The 22,683-nt window shown below is 43.9% G+C and overlaps 1 protein-coding gene across 15 annotated transcripts in view; it reads left to right on the top strand.

The window, feature by feature from the left end:
- The window catches only part of FOXN3 (forkhead box N3), a 391,151-nt gene that overhangs the window by 218,013 nt on the left and 150,455 nt on the right, over positions 1-22,683 (top strand). The gene's annotated exons all lie outside the window — the stretch shown is intronic.

Genomic DNA, 22,683 nt, shown 5'->3' with positions numbered 1-22,683 from the left:
AGAAGGACGGAGCCATATGCTTGGTTTTCTCCTTGTGTCTGTAGCCACTCCTGAAATGGAAGGGAGCTGGGATTAGAGTGGAGAATGGCTGCCACGAAAGCATGGTCGGGGAGGAGATGACACTAATTATTGGAATATTTCCCAGATTCTCATGTTCCTTTGTTGTTCTACTCCCCTCACCCTGCAAACCCCGCAGAAAACCCTTCACTCTCCCCAGCAGTTTGTACCTCGGAAGTATTTCATAGTCTCTTGCTTCTAGGAAGTTGAGAACATAAGTGTAATTCGCTGGGTTATATCATTGGTTCATTTAGACCAGTATTTTGTTGCCAAATATGACCCCAGGGGAAACGCAGTAATTATTTAATAATTTGAAGGATTATAGCAGAGCTCTGGGGGTTGCAAGAGGAATGCATACTCAGGCGAGAGGCTTTCTGAGCTGGCCTAAGCTTAATGACTTCATTTGATTTTTTAATGTAGGTGTAAAAATGCAGACGAACCAGAGCTTTTGTAATGAAAATAATTTCCAAACGAATACTTCAGATCTCATTCTGTCACCTCCAGTTCCTTTTCTCCTGGTTGACTGAGGGGAAAAAAAAAGTTTCTGAATCTACCCTTGCAGGGGCTTAGATTTCACCCCCTTAAAGGTCACTGGATGTGGACTGAGATGACATATCAGATTCTAGCCTGCCTCTTCCATGTCTCAACTCTGAGAACAAGTCACTTTCTCTTTCCTGGAGACTAATCCTTTCATCTGAAAGCTTAGACTTTGCCTCAGTATCCTGTAGTGTGTAAAATTGTACCAAAGCTTCTAAAGACTGGATGATGGTACAATATTTATGTAGCTTATGACGATGTGGTGTTCAGTTTGATTCTAAGCAATCAGGCCACTTGTTGATACGACGTAGGGAAGATGGAAGTGGGACAAAGCAAGTCATTAAATAGAGACCAAAAATGCCGCCTTGACGTTACCGGCTGTGATGCAAGGAGTCACCTGACAGCCCTTGCATGGGGTGCTGTGCAGGGCACCTGGGAAGTGCTTGGCTTTCACGGAGCTGGTACTTAGCATGCTGAAGATGGTGATTATACTAGATGGGTGGTTATTGCTAGCACTTGCAGGTGTGCTGGGCAAGTAGCGCTCTGAACAGAGCCGCAGGTGGCTGAAAACCGCAGGGAAAATGAGGCCTCTGGAAACACTGCCCCAAACCTTGTTCACGTCCAGATACGATGCTAAATGCTGTGATACATAAGACTCGTACCCTTGTTGTCCAGTGTACCCTTTTGGGCGTATGTTGGGATGTTCCTCTGTACCTGCTTCTTTTGATACCACATCTGTGAATTGTTTTTAACTGCAATGCAGAGCTCACTGACAGTGGCCCTTGTATTCATTTGCTAGGACTGCCATAACAGTGACAACTAAGTGACTTAAACAACAGAAATTTCTTTCCTCACAGTTCTGGAGGCTAGAAGTGCAAGATGAAGGTGTCGGCAGGGTTGGTTCTTTCTGAGGCTGTGAAAGAGAATCTGTTCGGGGCCTCTTGCCTAGCTTCTGGGGTCTTCTGGCATCTTTGGCTTTTCTTGGTTTGTAGATACATCACCTCAGTCTCAGCCTCAGTCATCTTCACATGGTGTTCTCCCCGTGTGCTGTCTGTGTCCAAATGTCCCCTTTTTATAAGGACACTAGTCATGTTGCATTGGGGGCCCACCCTACTCCAGTATGACCTCATCTTCGCTCATTACATCTCCAGTGACTCTGTTTCCAAATAAGGTCCCATTCTGAGGTAGTGGGGCCAGGACTTTAACGTGAATTTTGCAGGGACACAATTCAACCCATAACTGCCCTTTTCTTAAGTTAGGCATTTTTGCTGATAAAAATATGAGGAAGCGGGGCCGGCCCCGTGGCCGAGTGGTTAAGTTCGTGCGCTCCGCTGCAGGCGGTCCAGTGTTTCGTCAGTTCGAGTCCTGGGCGCGGACATGGCACTGCTCATCAAACCACCCTGAGACAGCGTCCCATGTACCACAACTAGAAGGACCCACAAGTAAGAATATACAACTATGGGGGCTGGCCCCGTGGCCGAGTGGTTAAGTTCGCACGCTCCGCTGCAGGCGGCCCAGTGTTTCGTTAGTTCGAATCCTGGGCGCGGACATGGCACTGCTCATCAGACCACGCTGAGGCAGCGTCCCACATGCCACAACTAGAAGAACCCACAACGAAGAATACACAACTATGTACCGGGGGGCTTTGGGGAGAAAAAGGAAAAAATAAAATCTTTAAAAAAAAAAAAAATATGAGGAAGCAGAAAGAAAGGAAATGTTCAAAAAACAACATGATGGATGTGTCAAAGGGACACAGGAGCCAACCTGAAATTGCTCCCAGTGGCCAAAGCTGGGACAGTTTGACCAGCAAAATAAATAACATAGTATTGACTTATAACCCAAAATATGAAATAAATATCTGTGAGTCCACACTGATATAATCAAATGATCGTATAAGTAAATAAATGAGAGTAGAGACAAATTTCTGATACAGACGAACTCCAAGTAATTCTTGTAAAGACTCCTCCACTCCAGGAGTTGGAGTTTAACTCTGTACTCCCTGAGTGGCTGTTCTTAATGACTTGCTTCCAAAGAGCGGAGTATGGAAAGGGGCGGAAAAGAAAGCGTATCCCAGAAATACCTTGGCCAGGTGATCAAAGCTAGCTCTTCTTGATGTGAAGTTGACAGCACGTACCTTTGATATGTTGTCTTGAAATTGTCACTTCACGTCTGTGGGCTTCTTCTGCCAAACCGTAACCCCAGTGTAACTATGGGAAAACATCAGACAATACTGTTGTCCCCAAGGAGGGGACGCTCTTCAAAATGCCTGACCAGCGCTCTTCAAAGCTGTCAAGGTCATCAAAAACAAGGGCAGTCTGAGAAGCTGTTCCAGACCAGAGGAGGCTAGGGAGACGTGATGACTAAATGGGTAGTGTCATATTCTGCATGGGTTCCTAGAACAGAAAAAAGGACATTAGGGAAAAGCTTGTGAAATGTGAATCAAGTGTGCGGTTTAGTTAATAGTCATGTAGCATTGTTGCCTCTTTAACTGTGACAAATGTACCATAGTAAAGTAAGATGTTACCACTGGGGAAACTGAGTGAAGGGTATGTGGGAACTCTGCTATCTTTGTAACCTTTCTGTTAAAGCAGTCCCCAACACACAGACTAGTCGAGTTTATCAGTTTTAAATATCCACCTCCTTTTGGGTGCGATGAAAAGTCAAGTCAGTGCATCGCTGAGCAGTTGCCTGCCCTCTTTCAGTGCCTGTCTCTGTCATCGTCATGACACCTTTGAAGAGCTGATCATCTGGAGCCCTTGCTTGCACCTCATTCTCTGTAGGATCTGCTGAGCCACACAAGGCGCATCGCTGTTATTTGGACTTTAAACTTTATTTTTGTGAAATGACACTCCACTGTGCTTGGTAGGATCCCATGGCCCAGCTCAGGGAACTCGGGCTGGATGCAGCAAGTCAGCTTCCTTTATTTAGGACTCTCAACCTTGGCCAGTGTGGCCTTCAGACTCTAGATCTGGGAAGAAGAAGGAGGGAGAGTATGTTTGGGTTTCTTGCCCGTACCCCTTCAGAGAGGTCCTCTTATCTGTTTTCATGCTTACCTTGCATACGCCCCTCCTTCCTACATGTGGCTTTTCTCATTCAAGGGTATGCATAGTTTTAATGCTTTTGATATAGATATTGCCAAATTGCCTTACCACTTTACACTCTATTCCAATCTACGTTCCCACCAACGTTTTAGTTTTCTAACCTTTCTCCTTGTCTGTGCTAAATAAACACAGTTCCCCAGTGGGTGACCTCAAATTTTGCAATTTTGATTTATAGTGAGGGCATTTAAACTTTATAACACTGGATTAATGCCTTGTAAATACCGGATGTCCTGAAACAATGTTGATGACAACAGGCCGTTTTCAGACGTTATTCCACTGTAGGTAACAATTCAAAATCAGTTTATAGAAAAAAACACTTTAATCATCTTTCACCATAGGTGGGAACAGGTTTTACAATTAATCAAACAGTGTGGTTTATAGTTTCCTGGATGATCAGTTTTCAGAGAAGGGAAATTTAATAAAATATTCCTAATTTGGGAGCCTGAGCCAGTATAGTTTTGTGCTTCCTGGGTACCTTCAAAGAAATCTCAGCATCTTGTCTGCTTCTGGTCTTTGTGATGGGTTGGCCACAATTGGCCTCTAGATGAGCATAAACCCTGATTGAGGGAACTTTTGTTCCTCAGCACACCTTCCACTCTTTGTTTAAATATCTCCACTCTAAAAATTATAAGGATATTGTATATTTTGTGAAAAGTACTGTAGCCTAAAATGTATGAAGAAAAATCCACGAGCCTTTTATTTGGTGACCCAGCTCTAAAGATTTATTTTTTTGGATGGTTTTAAAGTTTGTAGAGTCAAAATCTTTCCAAAAAGTTTCTGTTGCTCTCACGTGGGTTTTTTTTTTTTGTAAATAAAGAAAATCCTGGACATTTAAACTTACCACTTAAAAGCTCTGTATGTTTCTTTTTGCTTCTTCGGAGCAATTTAATGAGCCGCAAAAAATATGTTAATGGCCTCTCCAAAGATTTTGGCCTTTTAGATATTGAGAGTTTTAATGAAAATGGCTGATTTTAGTGCTGACTCAGCAAAAGGTTTTCTTTTGTCTTGCCTGCTGCCCTATTCATGTGCTTTGAGCTTATTCTTTATAATTTTTTTAAATACCCACATAGCAGAGTGATAGCGCTAAGGATGTAGAAATGGTACAGAGTGGTTGGTATATGTATTTGAATTAATGAAGTCATCAGTGATGTCTCACCAGGTGAGTAAGCTTTGGCTGAAGGAGTGAACTGGTGAGGGCAGACGGGGGATTGCATTGGGAGGAGGTGAGGTATTGGGGAGCTTATCTTTTTAGACAATTAGAAGATTAGAAAATCCTTAGAATGTTAAGCTTGTTAACATGACGATGTTAATTCCCCCACTAAAATGCTGAATTTGCACACAGTGAGCAATAGCTTATTCATTGCTTGGATAACATCCAGTAATTTTTTTAACATCTAAAACATCTTTCACTCCAGTTATTCAAAGTGGTGTGCATTTAAGAGTTGGCAGAAGAGCTGCAAAGCCACAATAAAATCAGTTTTAACTTGCATTGAAGGAGTTTTCATTGTTAGATTGTTGTGTCATTGTAACTTTTAATTCAGTCAAGCATAAAGAAAGAATGTGAGAATTTACATTAGTTCCATCAGTATTACACTCCTTATATTTACTTGAAAGTGACATATTGACCATAGCTAGTTTTTTAAATGCTTCTCATATTCAGTACATTTATTGTGTAAGTTTAATTAAAAAGAGTAAGATATTATATACTTTGAAAGAGTATGCTTAAACTGCAACTTTTTGCTTAGTGTCATTTTTAAAAGAATATTAAATTTAAAAGATCAATATGAAGTTTTGTTGTGCCAAATATGCAGAAGGATGTGCTAAATTAATGTGGTAAAATGGATATGGGATTGAATGACAAGATTTTCTAGTAATAGTACTTGCAAATGTAAACTTTGTTTTGTTAAGAAATTGGAGGGTCAGGCACTAGCCCGGTGACCAAGTGGTTAAATTTGCGTGCTCTGCTTCGGCGGCCCAGGGTTTCGCCAGTTCCCGTCCTGGGTGCGGACATGGCACTGCTCATCAGGCCACGCTGAGGTGGTGTCCCACATACCACAACCAGAGGGATCTGCAACTAAAATATACAACTATGTACTGGGGGGATTTGGGGAGAAAAAGCAGAAGGAAAAAAGAAAAAAAGATTGGCAACAGTTGTTAGCTCAGGTGCCAATCTAAAAAAAAAAGAAGAAATTGGAGGGTCAGATAATTAGAAAAGGCTTAAAATTGTAGGGGTTCACTCATATAAAAAAAACAGTGCTCATTTACAATGTGAGCTTTAGAAATCTATTGGTTGGCTATAATTTTATTTGCATATCAAATCTTATTATTTATTGACTTCTGTTATACTTTCTGAGTTGGTCTCAGAGTATTTTTGATCTCAGCATTTTTCCTTCAGTATGCTATCCACTGTACATTTTGTTCTCATTCAATCCTATATTATTTTATTTAAATGGAAAACAGTCTCTGTTATCTTTGAGCACTTATATTCTAGGCGTATCACATAAAGATTGTGCCCAGCCATCCAATTTCATTGTTTTCATGCTCACTTTGAAAGCTGAAAGTTTAAGCAGCCAAGCTGATTATCTCTGTTTTACTCAGGTGCTGAGTAAAACTCACGAGAGAGTAAAACTCCCCTGAGAGAACCGCACAGAGTTTTCGTCCTCTGAACCCTTGGGGTGCCCTCAGTCCCTGATTTGTATTCTAATAGCAGAAGTGTCAGGATCTCTTTAAATCTACCACTGATAAATTTCTGCTGATGTAATTCCTGAGATGATGGACGACAAAGAGGTGCTGGGTCCCAAATGCCTGGTTAGAAGAAAGTGAAGTGTTGATGGACCCAGTAGGAGTCTACAGTCTTTGCCAATTCGCTTCCTGTTAATTTGCATCTCCAAAATCACCTGGCACATTCCTTATGAGAATATTTTAGGCATTGTTAGAGGGGGGAAATGTCTGCAAAGTGGAGCTGACCTGCTTCTGTATATTTGTCAAATTCTCACCTGGGTGGGGGTTGGGGTGGTGGTGAATTGACCTACATGTTAGAAATAGGAAGGAACTGTCAAAAATGCCTGAAATCAACCATGTACAATGTGAAACAACAGGCACTGTGTTCTTTGTTTGGCAGCCATGTGAAATTGGCAAATTTCTCATCACCATAGAAAATAAAAAGCTACAGGCTTTTTATTTATTAGCCAAAGAGGCTGTGTGTAAGCCTCTTTTTTCTCCAACTTCCGGTTACACTCAAGACTTAGAGGGATTTTATAGATTAAAAAAGGAGGGGGATTAAGAAGGAGAAGTGTAATGTAATTAGATTGGACAGTAGAACGCATTCATAAAAGATTTGAGGAAGATAGAATGAGGGAAGGATTAGTTGACCGTGAGTATGTCAACAGTGAATTTAGGTTGGTCAAGGTGGTACTGTAGGTAGTCTTAGGTAATATTAATAAAAGGTGAGTATTTGAACAAGTGATGTGATGGCCAGTAATTCCCACTTTCAGTGTGGATCAGACCTCGCAAGGAAGTTTCTATCCAGATGTGGAACGGGCTCTTTGAGATAATGAAGAAAGCGATCAGGCTGGCTAGGGGATCCAAGTGTTACTACTGAAGAGCTGGGAATGTGTAACTTAGAGAAGAACACCTTCAGAAGGTCAGCGTGCCAGCTGTCTTCAGCTTTAGCCAGGAGGGATTTGGGTCCAGTGGGTGGAAGTTATAGACAGAAAGATTTGGGCTCAAATAAGGTAAGATCTCTCTTAACAGAGCAGCATCTGACGCTGTGCCAGATTCATAACAGGAGCTGGGTAAATGTTTGGGTTGATGAGTAAAGGAGCTACCCATGGGGATGCTGGTCAAGACTAGATGGCCAGCTGGCTGGGTCTTTCAAAGAGATTTAATTATTGCTAGGAGAATTGCAAGGTGTCCCTTCCAACTCTTGAGATGCTCTGTTTCTAAATCTGTCGAGCTGTTACAACGGTAGAATGGTGGACTATCACTCTGTGGCGTGGTGTTTGTGGCTCTCCAAGCCCACGGTGTAGGTTGGAAACAAAACATTAGGGAAAATAGGCATGGCTTTGTTACTCAGAAAGGAAAGGTCAGTTCTTCTCTTGAAATTGTTAAGTCCAGATTTCGAGACTGTGATGGGACTGATTTAGTTACTCTTCATTCTGTGTCATCCAGCTTTTTGATTCATGCCCTATAATTACCTCCCTTGTTTTCGAGACACTTCTTTGCATTTCCTTCCGTGTGAATAAAATTATCACCGCAGTGTTTTGCCAAGCAGAAGATCATTTCCAAAAGCTGTCCATCAAATCAGGCCGACCTTCCCCCTATTGTTTATCCACTGAATTAATGAGAGCAACACCCACCCTTTGTATAAATCTCCTTGGAAGAGCCAAGCTGGTATCCTTGTTCTGTAGAATCACGTGTGTTTGGCTGGAGTCTCTGATCGCATTCTCAACCTCTTGCTTTTCTTCTGTAGGGGCCATGTCGCATTACTTGTCAAACCATCTTTGAGACTCTGCCGTATATGTGAAGGGTACAGAAGGAGTGTGAGAAGCATCAGAAATTCCACATTGATTGCTAACTTTTGCTGGTTTTTTAATTACCTGGAGAAAAGGTTTAGATACATTTTTCATCCTTATCTTGTTAGACTGAGTTGCTTCATCACAATAGTCCAAGTTGAGACATGTTCATTGTGTGTTTGTCTACTTTAAACGGAAAGTTCTGGTCAGAGTCTGTTTGCCAGCTTGCTTATTCCATCCAGATCTCTAACAAACTTAGTACCCCCCACCCCTCAACGCGCACTCCCCATGTAGTTTGGCAAGAATAAAAGTGAATGGGAAAAAACACATTCAGAGGAAGAAACTAAAGAATTTTAGCAGGTTTCTCTGCCTCCTCCCCTCTCCTCCTCCTGTCCTCCTCGTCCTCCTCTGCTTTCTCTTCCTCCTCCTCTTCTGCTTCATCTTCCTCCTCCTTTGTCTCTCCTTCTTCCTCTTCCCTCTGCAATTGTGGAGCTTCTGAGTAAATGGAATTTTTTTTTAAGTATAAAGAGAGGAGAGTTTCTTATATTAGGCTTCCTTTAAGCTACAAATTGACCCTGCTCCATTTTTCTTTTCTGCTTATAGAGAAACTGAGGCCCGTAGAGACTTTCCCCTCTTTTAATCTTTCCAGCAGAGTCACCCACTGGAGGGGGCTCTTCTGGCTGGCTTTGGTGAGTTCCTCAGGCCCACAGATCCCCTACCCGGCCTTATGTCCATCCACACTCACTGTGGGGTTGACCCCAGCTGGTCCTGCAGGCAGGTGGATGGATATGGCAGCTCTGATGTTCTCAGGAGAAAGAGGCAAGTCTGGGGAAGCAGGGAGCAGAGACATGAAAAAGATCTGAAGATCTCAGGTTCTCAAAGTGTGGCGCTGGTGTCCCCGGCTCTCTCCCGCCTTCCTGCCTGTCACAGCATCCTGCCCCTTAGGTAGACCAGAAGTCAGACAAAGTGTCTCTATCCTGGGCCTGTCTCTGATGAGCCTTGGTGCCCTTGAGCAGGTCCTTCTGCTTACCTGGGCCTCAGCTCCTCATGCGTAAGAGGGCATATGGTGGAGCAAGACCTGTGAACCCTACACTTGCTGCCACAGACTGGGACTGGAGGGTCCCCAGGCTCCCTCCCAGCTCCTAGAGGCTGGCTACCATCAATCCAGGCCCACAGCAAATCCCAGTAAGTCTCAGAAAGATGCGTAAGTTATAACCACGCGTGAGCCACTCACTAGCTGTGTGACCTTTGACAAGTTACCCAGACTCTCTGAGCCACCATTCTGTCATTCCTACTGTGGCATAAGAATACCGAAGGAGTCCTCTAGGCATTAAATTAAGTACAAGGCTGTATAAAATGTATTTGCGCCTGGGCCACAAAAATCAGTGCATTTTAATTTCTCCTTCCTCACCATCACTAGACTTCCTTTTGATAATTGTATAGTGTTTTTTGCACATGCTGCATAGCAATTTGGCCCTTGTATATATAGTTTTGCATTGTCAGGTATCTTTTTATATTTTATATTCTGTAGTTTCCACTAGTCTTAAGATCTGTGAAAACCAGGATTCTTTTTGAACTCTCTTTCCCTGTGCATTAAACAGAACCCTGCAAACAGGTGTTATTCAGAAGATAGTTATCAATGATTTCTCTTAGAAAGCACAGCACAGTTTATGAGAAGAGTACAAAACCTTTTCTTCTGGTTGCTCAGGGATGCCAGAAGTAATTGGCTGCCCTCCTCCCCTTCACTGTCACAAGGCAAGGGGTGATGGAGGGGGAGGGAGAAGCTGCGCTCTATATCCCTTCCCTCTAAAGATAATTTAGTGATTTTGCAGCGTTGGTGTTTCTGGCCTTCCATCTCCTTCCCCATCTGTCTGCCAAGGCCCTGGTGTACCTCTGGGTACCACAAAGCCTGACGATTTGGACCAGGTCATTCTTGAAGCCTAAGAGACCCATCAGGCTACTCTGGGATGGAAAGGTTATAAATTCCAGGCTGTTGACTCCAAGGCACCAAATATTGTCAGAGGACAAAACATTTTGCAGCTGCCGTAGAAAATGCAAATGTACTTAAGGTGGTGCCAGCCAGGAATTGCTCCAGCTTTGTCTCATTCGTTATTCCATTGAAAAGAAGGCTCCCTTTGCTCCTTCCTGAAAAGAAGCATCCTCTGTACACTTACTGCCAAACAGAGCACTTGAAAGGTAAGACGCTTCGGCTCTCCCTTCCCTAATCATAATGGGAAAAGTTTGCACCCCAGGCTGGCTCTAGCCGTCAATTGTGTTCATTCTCTACCAGATACATAATCCGGGTTTAAATCGCTTGGCAGTAACTCATTAGTTTTTTTCCCCCTACATTCTTTTCTTCTTTGATGAGAACAAAGCCCGTCTGCTCCCTGCTCCACATCTTGCTTCTTTCTCCCAGGAAATCTCACTGTTTCGCTTTCATCCCTTCAGAAGAAAGTCACCCAAATGTTAGCCTTCCCTACCTGCTAAAAGATGAAAATCTTCCTTCTCTGTACTTTGAAATCTGTGTTCAGAACTCACAGGTATGTGGTACCACGGGCTCCAGATTCCGTGGAATGTATTCTAGCCGTGTACCATGGCCTGACTGGCTGAGGACCCCTCCCTCGAGCTGCTCTCCTCCCAGCTCTTTAATGGACGGTTCTTGAGAAAGGAAGGATTGGACATATGGTGACTCTAATGGAATTTTATTCTTATTAAAGCCCTTTGAAGTTCTCTCTTTCTAACACCACCCCCTCTTACCCTCGCTTCTCAGATGTGGGATGGTCTGTCATCAGGGTTGTTGAAGTCAAAGTTATAGGAAAACCAACCTGGATTTCTGCACTACAACTCTTTGATGCAGAGTAAAACAAAAATCTATTTCCACCCGATAGTCTAGACTTGTAAGAAATGAACTATGAATGTAAGCTCTAGCACTGTAGGGTCACAAAGAATTTTAAATTTAGTTAGTCCCTCCTGCTTTGGATCCTAAACCATTGTGCATTTTGGGTGGGAGGAAGAAAACCAAGCATTTATTGAATACCTACTATGTGCCAGGCTTGGGGTAGCAGACATCATATGTGATGCAGTGTTGTAATTCTTAACAAGAATCTGATGAGATTGATTTTATCGCTGTTTTACATTTGAGAGAACTCAGGCTAAAAGAGGTGGTCACGTGCCTGCAAGTGGTAGGTCACACAGCTGCAAATGGCTGAGCTGGGACCTGAGCCAGGACGGCCTCGCTGTTCTGACTCCAGAGACTGAGCTCTTCCACCGTAATTTGGCACCTCCAGGTTGCTGTCTTCTGTGGAAATATTCTCCCGTCTAATAGTTGAAAAGGTAGGCCTGGGAAAGGAAGAATGGCATATCCTATCACTTTTTAAAGGACAAGTATTGTAGCATAATGAAGGTGAGATGGATGGATGTAAGACTAGTTAGGAGGCCGCTCTAACAGATCAAGCCAGTGGAGATGAAGGTCTGAACTGGGGGTGGAGAGAAGGGAACAAAGACAACTGGAGGGAGGTCCATGGGACTTGGTAGGGGAAGGGGTAGAGGGGAAGCTGAGTGGGTTCTGACTGCTGTGGCTGCGGGCGGGCGGGCGCTGGTGGGAGGTGGGAGGGAAGTGACTAAGGATCATGGTGTGTGTGCGCGTGTGTATGTGTAAGGATCACTTCTGTTTTAGACAAAATAGAAAAGTAAATGTGGAATGGGGGAGAATCATACATTTTCTCAAACTTGTTTGAGTTTTGTGATTTTGGAGATTGTTTATACAGACTGGTTAATAAGAAAAAAAAATCCAAAGTTTGAAATATTAAAGAGCTTGCCTTGTCCATGAGTTCCGCTCTTAGAGTTAATTAGGATTTTGTTTTGTTTTTTCTTCTAGGCCTGCTTAAATACTCTATCCTCCTTGGGAATAAATGGCCATACTTCAACTATCTTTCTAATCATTTCTTCTGTGTAATTTTTTTTTTTATATGTCTGTAGGGAGAATTGACAAAGGCTAAACAACTTTTGGGTTTGAGTAGGTTTTTTGCTTATTGTTAAAGCAATATATATATATATTTTTAATTAATTAATGTTATGATAGATTACAACCTTGTGAGATTTCAGTTGTACATTATTGTTAGTCATGTTGTGGGTACACCTCTTCCCCCTTTGTGCCCTCCCCCCACCCCCCTTTTCCCTGGTAACCACCGATCAGATCTCCTTGTCAATATGTTAACTTCCACCTATGATTGGAGTCATATAGAGTTCGTCTTTCTCTGACTAAAGCAATATATTTTGCTAACGTTCTTTTAAAAGACTCTCTAACCATTCTCCTGAACTTCCAACATGTACACGCTCAGTAAATATCTGTGAAATAAAAATGAATAAATATAATCAGCATCCTTTATTTGACATGGAAGTCATAAAATGGATTAAAAACACTGACAATTGATTTTTGTTAAAGAATAAGCAGGGAAGATTCTTCCGAAAATACCTGGCTAATTCTGGTTGAGCCAAGTGTATAAAAATTAAGCTCTGACTATCAAGATCATGGTCTGAAATGGCGTATTTGGGAAGGTCAGGCTTAGATTGTAGCAAGTGGTAAGCGCGGCTCACCATTTTGGTTTGTATGTGCCAAGTCGAATGGACTACTTGGGTGGCAAAATGCAACATGTGAGAATGTTTTCAGTAATCTCTGAAGGTATCGGGATCATGCTAAGTTGTTGAATCAACTGAAATTAATGTGCCAGCCCATTGAACTGTTTTGCTGTTAGTCTTGGAAAATTTAGTTTTAACAAAGTCTCTAGCTTAGCGTTAAGGGCACAAGGGATGGGGTGTCAGAGTCGCTGGACGAGCTTTAGAAATTATATAGGTTGTCGATGGTGAAGGAGGCTCTGTGTGTCAGGGTGCTCAGCGTGCGGTGAACGTAAAACTGCTCTAAAAAGTAAAATGTATTATTTTTAAATCAGTTTCTGTATGTATTTCTCTGACTCTGGAGAGTCAGGTATGGTATTTAAAACCGGTGCCTTAGTGAGCTCTAGTTACCGTGGGGGGTATTTGCCTCTCTCAGTAACATGCAACAGGAAAGTCACATTGAGATTTACTGTTCTGCATCATAGAATGTTGAAGGTTTCCTATCACACTCTAGTCTGAAAGGTGGACTTAATAAATCTATAGTAACACGAGAACTGTTTTCTACCACCTGTACAAAGTGCTCTGGTTTAACCTTCCTCCCTGTTTGGAAGCTCTTCCTAAGTCGCAAGAACTGAGCATGGTGGCCACTCTTTTGGAAGGCGTTAGCTTGCAGTCTTGGGGAGCACTGTTCCGGGAGTCTGAAATCCTGGGGTTTTTTCTGTTGACACTGGCCCTGATTAGCTGTGTGCTCTTCCCCTAGTCACTTCATCTTTCCGGATCTCAGTGTCCAGGTTTGTAAAATGGTGTGGATGGGCTGGATCATCTCAGGTCCCTTCTGATTCCAGCAGTCTATGCTTATTATAATGATAACATATTATAATTATTAAATGCTATTATAATATGTTTTAGAGCTAGAAATCTCATAATTAGCCAGTCTTTGTGAGGAGGATTTATTGTAAGTTTTTAAAATGGGTTCCCTGCTCACTTGTGCCTGGTGGGGAATTGGGCGACTCGTAAGGTCAGAGGCCTTGCAACACTTGGAGGCCCCGTGTAAGGGGTAAACCAGTAGTCTGAAAGATTGAAACAGATGTCTTGCTCCATAAGAAAGATACTATCTCTAAACAGACGCGTCAACTTCAGAGGGCTTTTTTCCACAGGGCCTTTGGGGGTAGGGGCACCTTTTACCTGTATCTTTCTGTCCATCTACAGAATTATATAAACTTGTTAGGCTGAGGTTATCCATTCCTTCTGCGCCTGAAGCTGTAGGTGAGTTTGCTCTCCAGTTTAAACCTTGTCTCCACACTTGTCACTTCTGCATCCTGTAAGCTCCATCCCCAGTGTTCCAGGGCTGGTAACCTCAAGATGGCTATAGACAATCTCATGGCGAAAGATGCTCAGTCAAGGATTAGATCTGTAGTCATACGCCTGTCCTCTAATAATGAGAGAGAAATAATTGGAGCATTCTTCTCTCTTTCTTCAAGACAACTTAACATACTTCTTAACATTTCAGTTGTGGTGTTGCAGGTAATCTCTTCTTCTCCATGAAATCATCATGTGATCTCTCACGGCACATCAGAATAAATTTCCTGAATCACTGGGATGATCCTTGACAGATACTGCCTTCTCTTGTGGTCCTTTGTGTACATGTGGTGTTTCTCTTACAAGATTGTAATCATCTGCTAGAGTCCTGAGTGTATTTAACCGCCTGGAAAGACCCCGCGGCCTGGGTCAGGCTGTAGGTGCCTGCGTGTGTTAGATCGCCAGTTAACGCTGGTGGGTTGCAGTGTCAGGCACTGGGAAGCACTCAGTAAATAGTTGTAGAGTTGGACTGAATTATAAGTGGTTAAATATGTCACAGTTCTCTAGTCTTCCTGCTTTATGCCATTTAGTACGGGTTAGACAGTAAGCTGAAGCCATGTGTACGCACTGAAGAATGATAAGTGGTCGCTGGTTATCTAAAGAGTCATAGAGCCTTTAGCTGTTTTACAGCTGTGATTCGTTTTTTTTAAAGCAGTGTTTATTATTTCTGGCTATTATGTACACTAATATAAAAATTTAATTAGACCCTTTCTTTTCAATTAATTATTACAGGCCTGTTTGTTTACTCTCTCGACAGAGCCTGCATTGTGGGAACAAGAGAGATCAATTTTCTATCACAAAATTCATTACTTTTGACTAAAGTCCAGTGCGCCCGTGAGTGGACGCACTGCTCTTGATGGTGTCTCAGGCGGCCGGAGGATTGTGGATTGTGAAACGGGCGAGTATTCAAGTAGCCTAGGAGAAAAGATCCTTTTGAGCCACCAGTTTTGATTTGGTCATTGTCCTCCTTAGAGCAGAACATGAAGCAAAGTTAAAATTCTGTGCAAGTCTTGGGATTGAAAAATATCCGCATGTCTTATTCATTCCTCCTTGTTTAGTATTTTCTTAAGTATCCAGAGAATTGAGATTAGGTGTGGAATACGTGTAGGTTTCTGGTTTAGGAAAGGTATTTTCTTTGATAGCACCTATGAAAGAAGATGTACTTTCCAGAAGGGCAGGAACCTGTAGTTTCCTTCTTTCTTTACCTCCAGGACCCACCCAGTGCCTGGCACATGGTAGCTGTTCAGTAAATATTTGTTGAATGAGAATGTATGAGATAAATAGCTAGTTTGGCTTTCTATCATTGAGAAGAGTGTTTTCTGGATTAGAGGTTCTCTGTGACTGTGTCTCTTAAGTCTCCATGAATAATGTCGTGGATGGGGCTGCTTTTCAGTTTTGGGAGACAGTACCACACCTATCTTCAAGAGCTGCAGGTATGCTATCTAACATGGCAGGGTGGGGGGCTGGGCCTGGTCCCCAAGAGGCACAAGTGATGCCCAGCACAGTTCACACGCCCCCAAGGATGGAGCATGAGCTTGGGAGTCACACTCACCACCCCAAAGCTGCCTGCCGCCATTACCAGCTCTGTGACATTGGGGCCATAGTGTAGCCTCTCCTGTTGCCTGTTCCCTGATCTTTAAAGCTGAGCCAGTCATATCCTGCCATCCAGGGTGGGCGGTGGGTATTAGACGAGATAGCAGGTACTGTCCTCTATACTGAGATAGTAAATAAATGTATCCCTTTACAATTCGTTTACCTTCTAGTGGTGTGTGGCTTTTATGGATATGGTGGCTCCCCACCATCCTCTGTACTGAACGACTTACCTCTTACTCTTGCATGGAGTGGGGAAGATGGGAGAGAGGGCCCCAGTAGCCTTGGTTCTTTGGTGCTTTAGGAAATCTTTGATTTCGTGCATTGAGAGGCTAAAGCATGAATGCAGGAAGGACTTATCTTAGGTGCTGGTGCTGGTGCTGGTGGTGGTGGTAGTAGTGTGTTTTGGGGTGAATGAGGGAGGGGAGTGAGAACCCCAGGAGCAGCACCATCCAATAGAACCTTCTGTGATGGTGGAAAATGTTCTCCATCTGTGCTGTCCAGTGCATGGCCACTAGCCACATGGGGTGGTTGAGAGCACTTGAGTGTGGCCAATTTGACTGAGGAGCTGAGTTTTGAATTTCATTTCATTTGAATTTGAATTAGTGCTTCGGACATGTGGCGAGTGACAAGTGCGTTGGACAGCGCAGCTCTTGGGCCTTGTTATCGCTCAGGGACTAGCAGTCTGTACGTTTCCTGGGAGCCGGTGAGAAGTGCGGAATCTCAGACATCGCTCCAGACCTTCTAGATCAGAATCTGCTCTTTAACAAGATCCCCAGGTGGTTCACGTGCACATTTGAGTTTAAGAAACACTGGCTGGCATTTGCGTGCTCCATTCTCTCCGTAGACTGTGCAGCTGTGGTGCTGGTACAGGATGGACCCTTGGTGCTGCAGGGCTGTCACTGTCATCTTTGCCTTCTCAGCCTTTTGCACACTCTGATGTGGTTTTCAGGGGACCCATGTAGGTGGGTCTCTGAACATCCCAGGGGGTAAGAGATCAAAGAGAAAAGTTAGGTAGCTTTTAGCTCAGGATTAAATGCTATTTTGCTTATTCCTCCTTATAAGCCTTCTTAATCTCTGTATTCCCATGTTTTCTCCCAAAAAGGTAGCTTTCTTTTTATCTTCCCATTCATCCCACTATAGTTTTGTTTTTCCTACTACTTTGCCTTGAACTGATAAAGATGTGGGTATGTACACACACTCCACCCAACACATCCTCACCCATACAACACACAACACCCACACCCACCAACCCATCTACCCTCCCACACACACATCCACACTCATTCAACACACCATGCCGACTCACCCAGAGTATGCATGCTTCACAACCTGCCGCTGGCCTTTGCCCTCTGCCAGGAATGGCTCCCTCCAATATCCATTGTGCTTCCTTCTTCAGATCCTTCTTGTCATTGCTTCAGATCCTCTCTGCCTTCAGACCTTAGCTCAGATGTCTCCTTCTCAAAGATGCATTCCCTAGCTGCTCTGTCAAAATGAGCGGTGTGCACGCACACACACTCCCACTGTCATTCTCTGTTCCCATTGCCCTTCTTTATTTTTCTCCTTAGCTCTTATTATTACCTACATCTTATACATTTATTTGTACGTAGATCCCTTGAGATCAGGGACTTCATTTTGTTCCCTCCTGTATCCTCCTGGTCTAGAAGAGTGCCCAACCCATAACAGCACTAGATCAATACTTTTGAATGGACCGAGTGAATGAATGAATGACTCTCTAATCCGGATAGCTACTGTTGCCTCCTTGCCTCTTTCCTGGTGAGCTCCCCACAGTGGCCTGAGTGATCCCTCTGAAAGTTCTACTTGCCACTGACAATTCCTTCCAGGGGGTTCTTGTTTTCATGGCTTCTGACAATGTCACTAGCCCCCTTCCCTCAGCCTTACTGAATTTCCTTCATTTTGGACTGTGCTGCCATGTTGTTCCCTCTATTCTCTCCCTCCGCAGCCTTCTCTCCACGACCCACTGCAGACCAGGGCACTGTGTCCTCACAAGGCCTGAGCTTCATCTCTTGGGCTTTTACACTTCACAGTCATTTCTTCCTCAGTCGAGTCTAAGTTATGTGAGGGCAGGAACCAGCTGTCTTGCTCCCCTTCGCTCCCACCTCCAGGCTTAGCACCCCACACAGAAGAGGCACTTGATAGCTATGCGTTGGCGGATGAACGAAGCCATTTAATTCTGTGAGTAGATCCACATGGAACACACAGAATTTGTTGGAAGCAAGTCTCAGTTCTCTAGAATTAAGTGTTTCTTTGGCGCTATGAGGTCTTACTGTTCAAGCTGTGAGATTTAAAGACAAAATGCTTCCTGCTAATTATTAACAGTTGCCCTGTAAGAACAGAGCCATTATGGGGCCCTGAACCCTGGCATGATGCCCCCCTTCCAGTGGAAAGCAATGCCATAGAGCAAGGAGGGAAAGCAAGGACGGCTATGGCCCTGGCACCCGTTGGCCCTCAGATTACCCAAAGAGGATTGCGATCTGGGGGCCAAAGGAGTAGAGAGTGGGTAAAAGGATTTGAAATGAGCTTATGGGACCTAAAAGCTCCTTGCTTTTGTTCAGGAAATAATTTACCAATTTCCTTCCAGGCAGCGAGACAATCCAGTTTAGGGCCTGGAGTGGTAGATCAACGTCCTGGGGTTCTTCAGATACTTAAAAATAAGTTGATCTGTAATTGTACTTATTGGGCTTCTTGTTTAAAAAAAAAAAGGAAGAGGAAAGACAGGAATGGAAAGAAATAAGAAAGCTTGTAAAAGTACTCGAAACCAAACTGAACGGAAGATCTCCTAAGAGCACATGGAGTCAGCCCCCTTTAGAGAACATCTTCTTCGGTCGGTGTGTCTTCGAGCCAGAGTCTAGAAAGTGAATGGGGTAGTGTGATCAGAATGGAATTTCTTTATTTTGAACTCGGAGAAGAAGGGTCCTTTCCCCTGACCCCAGCTCCTCCCGCATGTAAGATCATTCATGAAAAGCCTGCAGCTTAGGTTGGGGCTGAGCTATGAAGCCAGTGTGTCCTCTGCCATTTGTGGTGGGTTTCCTAGCCGTTGTAACAATTCTCTTAATGCTTTAAAGTCTTTTTCACTTCTCATGCTTCCTGGAGGTATATTTTCTATTGCTCTTGGCCGGGAGGCCTCTTAACCCTAAACGTAGTCAGCATCCTCTGCCCCACACTGTCGGCCTCCCCATCTGAAATTTTTATTGATATGAAGTGGCTTTTAGCTGTTATGAGAGCGGGCCTTCCTGTTCTTCCAAGAATGATGACGGAGATCCACAGAGATTTATCTCGCTGCTGATAATACTTGGGTCCAATTCTTGCATTTTGGTTGGGGATGAGCTAATTCGCTGAGATATGCAAGGGAATGCCAGGTTGTCTGAAACTCAACTCAAAGGGTCTTGGGTTTATTCCATCTCCAGCCAGGGGAACAGTTTGTGCGTGATTCCAAAGAAAACATTTGAGAGAGGCTTCATACCATAGAACCCTGAGTTAACACAAAATTTGGGAAAGCTGGGTACCTTGGCTATAAAATTTACTGGCAAACCTTGTGTTTGAACTCCCATTGTTAGAAATTTATTCTGAATCTAGGAGTCTGTTTTCTGCCGACGATTAGAGTATGCTGAACAAATACTCGATGTGTCGGAGGACATTGCATTTTGCCCTTCAGTGTGCGGTTTGTAATTACGTACATGTAAAATACGTGCCCTGGTGCTCTCGTCACTGTGACCAGGGTTCGTTTCCCGGTCAGAGAGCCATACCACCCGTCTGTTGGTTGTCATACTGTGGCGGCTGCGTGTTGCTGTGATGTTGGGAGCTATGCCACCAGTATTTCAAATACCAGCAGGGTCACCCTTGGTGGACGGGATTCAGCAAAGCTTCCCGATGGAGACGGACTAGGAAGAAGGACCTGGCCACCCACTTCTGAAAAAGTTGGCCTTGAAACCCTGTGAATAGCAGCAGAGCATTGTCTGATACAGTGCCGGAAGGTGAGAGGATGGTGCAAAAAAAAGACGGGGCAGGATTCCACTATTCTATACACAGGGGCGCTAGGAGGCGGAATCAACTCCATGGCACCACCAACAACAACTAATTGGCCACAGTAAGGGATTGTTTTGAACAAATCTCTGATGGAAGCTTCTGACTTGCCCCTTTCTCTTAGAAGTGATGAAGTCTCCATCTTCCCCTTGCCCTATCGCCTGCCAGTGTTTTTATTTGAAGTTGGGGCTAGTTGGGTTTCAGTTAATTAAAGTTTTAATTGTGTTTGATCACACAGCAGATCTAATGTTTACTGACCTTAATAATGAAATGCAAAGTGTCACCATCTTCGAGCTCGCTCTCTTACTGGACAGCAAGGGGAGCGAAGGCAGCCTCAAAACCCGCCAAGCCTGCCCAGTCATTTGTATTTGCTGTTTGCTTTGGTGTTATATTCAGATCTCAGAAGAGTGCTGATTTAAGCTTCATAATCTGAACATTACTCAAGAGTCACGATAATGTCTAAAATTTGAGCGCTTGTGTGTTGGATAGGAGATCGCCTGTAGAAAACTCAAATACTTGTCTTTCTGTGCAAAAAAGTGTTAACGGAGCAGGCCCAAGGCTGTTCTCCTTAGAAAGTCCTGCTTGCAAGGTAGTCCCTTGCCTGGTGTCTGGGGACTTAGATTTTGAGAGGTTCCCCACCATTCCCAGAACTGTAATAAGAGTGCTTCACTGAGGCTAAACCAGTCGTATAAACAATGTGATTGATGAAAGGAATCTGGAATTTTCATATGCACTAGTTAGGGGGTGCCTATGTGAATGGTCCCCAATCAAAACATTGGGCGTTGAGTCTCTGATGAGCTTCCCTTGTAGACAACACTGTGCATGTAATCTCAAGACTCCTTACTGGGGGAATTAAGCGTGTCCTGTGTGACTCCCATGGGGGAGGACTCTTGGAAGCTTGCCTCTGGTTTCCTCTGGCCTTCACCCCATGTGCCTTTTCCTTTTGCTGATTGCATTTTGTATCCTTTTGCTGAAATAAGTCATGGCTGTGAACATATATGTGCTATATGCAGAGTCCTGTGAGTCCTCCTAGTGAATCACCCAACCTGGAGGGTGTCTTGGGGATCCCAACACACCTTCCAAACCTGTTCTGCCTCTGGAATTTTTCCATCTTGGCAACTCCCTCCCTTCAACCCAGTATCCACTCAGAAACCTCAGAATAATCTGATTCTTCCCTTGATTCAGGCACCAAATGCTGTCAATTTTGCCTTAGAAGTATCTGTTGAATCCAGCCTTTCTTTCTTTTTTTTGGTGAGGAAGATGACCCTGAGCTAACATCTGTTGCCAGTCTTCCTCTTTCTTTTCCTTGCGGGAGATTGTTGCGGAGCTAACATCTGTGCCACTCTTCCTCTATTTTGTATGTATGACGCTGCCACAGCATGGCTTGATGAGTGGTGTGTAGGTCCACGCCCTGGATCCAAACCCATGAACCTCAGACAGCCGAAGCTGAGCACACGAACTTAATTAATCACTACACGACTGGGCCGACCCCAGATCCAGCCTTTCTATAGCTCTTGTCACTGTCTTAGTCTTGACACTCACTGCCTCTCTGTGGATTTATTGCAGCGGCTTCCCCGTCCTGTTTTGCTGCCTCTCTTCTCCATTCTAGCCTGTCTTTCATATCACTTTACTCCAAAACCCAGGTCGAGTTACTGGTACCAGTGGGATACAACACATATGCCTCAGATCTGCCTCCCAGGGCCGTATGCAGCTTCATCTGGCGGTGGTGTTACAAAGCAGTTAGTGTTACCGCCCAAGGGGGATCCTCTGCTCGCTGTAAGACATGCCGATAGTCAGGAGGCAAGGTGGTGGGAGAGAAAGGACTTTATTATAGCTTGCTAGCAAGAGGGAAGATGGCCGACTCATGTCCGAAAGAACCATCTTACACAACAAAGACTACAGGCCAGTTATACACGGGGCTGGTCTCCAGGTGGGGAGGTGGCTGGTCTGTGGGTGGGGACAGACATCTGGTCCCAGTTCCTGATAGTCCTTTGTTGTACTGGATATGCCTGATAGTCCTTTGTTTTACTGGATATGCATCAGAGAATGGAGCAACGGCCCTATACCCTGATCTTTCATTTGTCATTGATGACGGCTATCAGCAGAGGCTCTCTGCCTGGGGGGTCATCACATTCCTAAGCAACTCAAAGGAACAAAGTTATCATCTTAAAGCAGCTAGGAGGGGCCACAAAATCTACAGAGCATGTCTGGGCTAGTTAGTCGTAGATCATTTAAAGTTACAATATGGTTTCCTTTCTACGATATGGCTTCTCTTATGTCAACCTTGTGTTGAGCCAGTATTATTAGGGCCCAGATTTGTGTTGTCAGCTCCACCACCCACTAGCTGCGGCCACAGGCGAGTTATGACATCTCTGCATCAGTATCCTTATCTGTTTGTGAGGATAAAAACAGTCCTGTCCTCCTAGGATTGGTGCAAGGATTAAATGAGTTTGTGTTTAAAATCCTTAAAACAGTGCCTGGCACATAAAAGGTGTTTGATAACTGTTAACAGTGCTTTTTATAATTATCTCTTGGCATTCTGGCTGTGGGCTGTCCCTAACATTGTGTCTGGCTATGGGCTCTTTAATAATCAATTGATGAATGAATGAATGAATGAGAAAGAGAGAAAAGGAGGGAGGGAGGAAGAAGAAGAAAGGAGGGTTCATTAAAACTTGATTTGTACGCTCAGGAAACTTACTAATTAGTTGGGGCATATAAGGTGCCCTAAGACATTAAACTAACCATACAGGAGGAATATGGGTCAACTAGTGGCAGACTGTAAAGAATTCAGAAAGGAGGGTCTATGTGGGGTGGGAAAGAAGGCAAACCAAATTGTTTAAGCAAAGTTACCAAACTCCTGCTTTGCC

This window comes from Equus przewalskii, chromosome 25 (assembly GCF_037783145.1).
Source record: "Equus przewalskii isolate Varuska chromosome 25, EquPr2, whole genome shotgun sequence".
NCBI lineage: Eukaryota > Metazoa > Chordata > Mammalia > Perissodactyla > Equidae > Equus > Equus przewalskii.
Note: the sequence above shows the minus strand (reverse complement) of the source record. Positions and strands in the feature narration are given on the sequence as shown.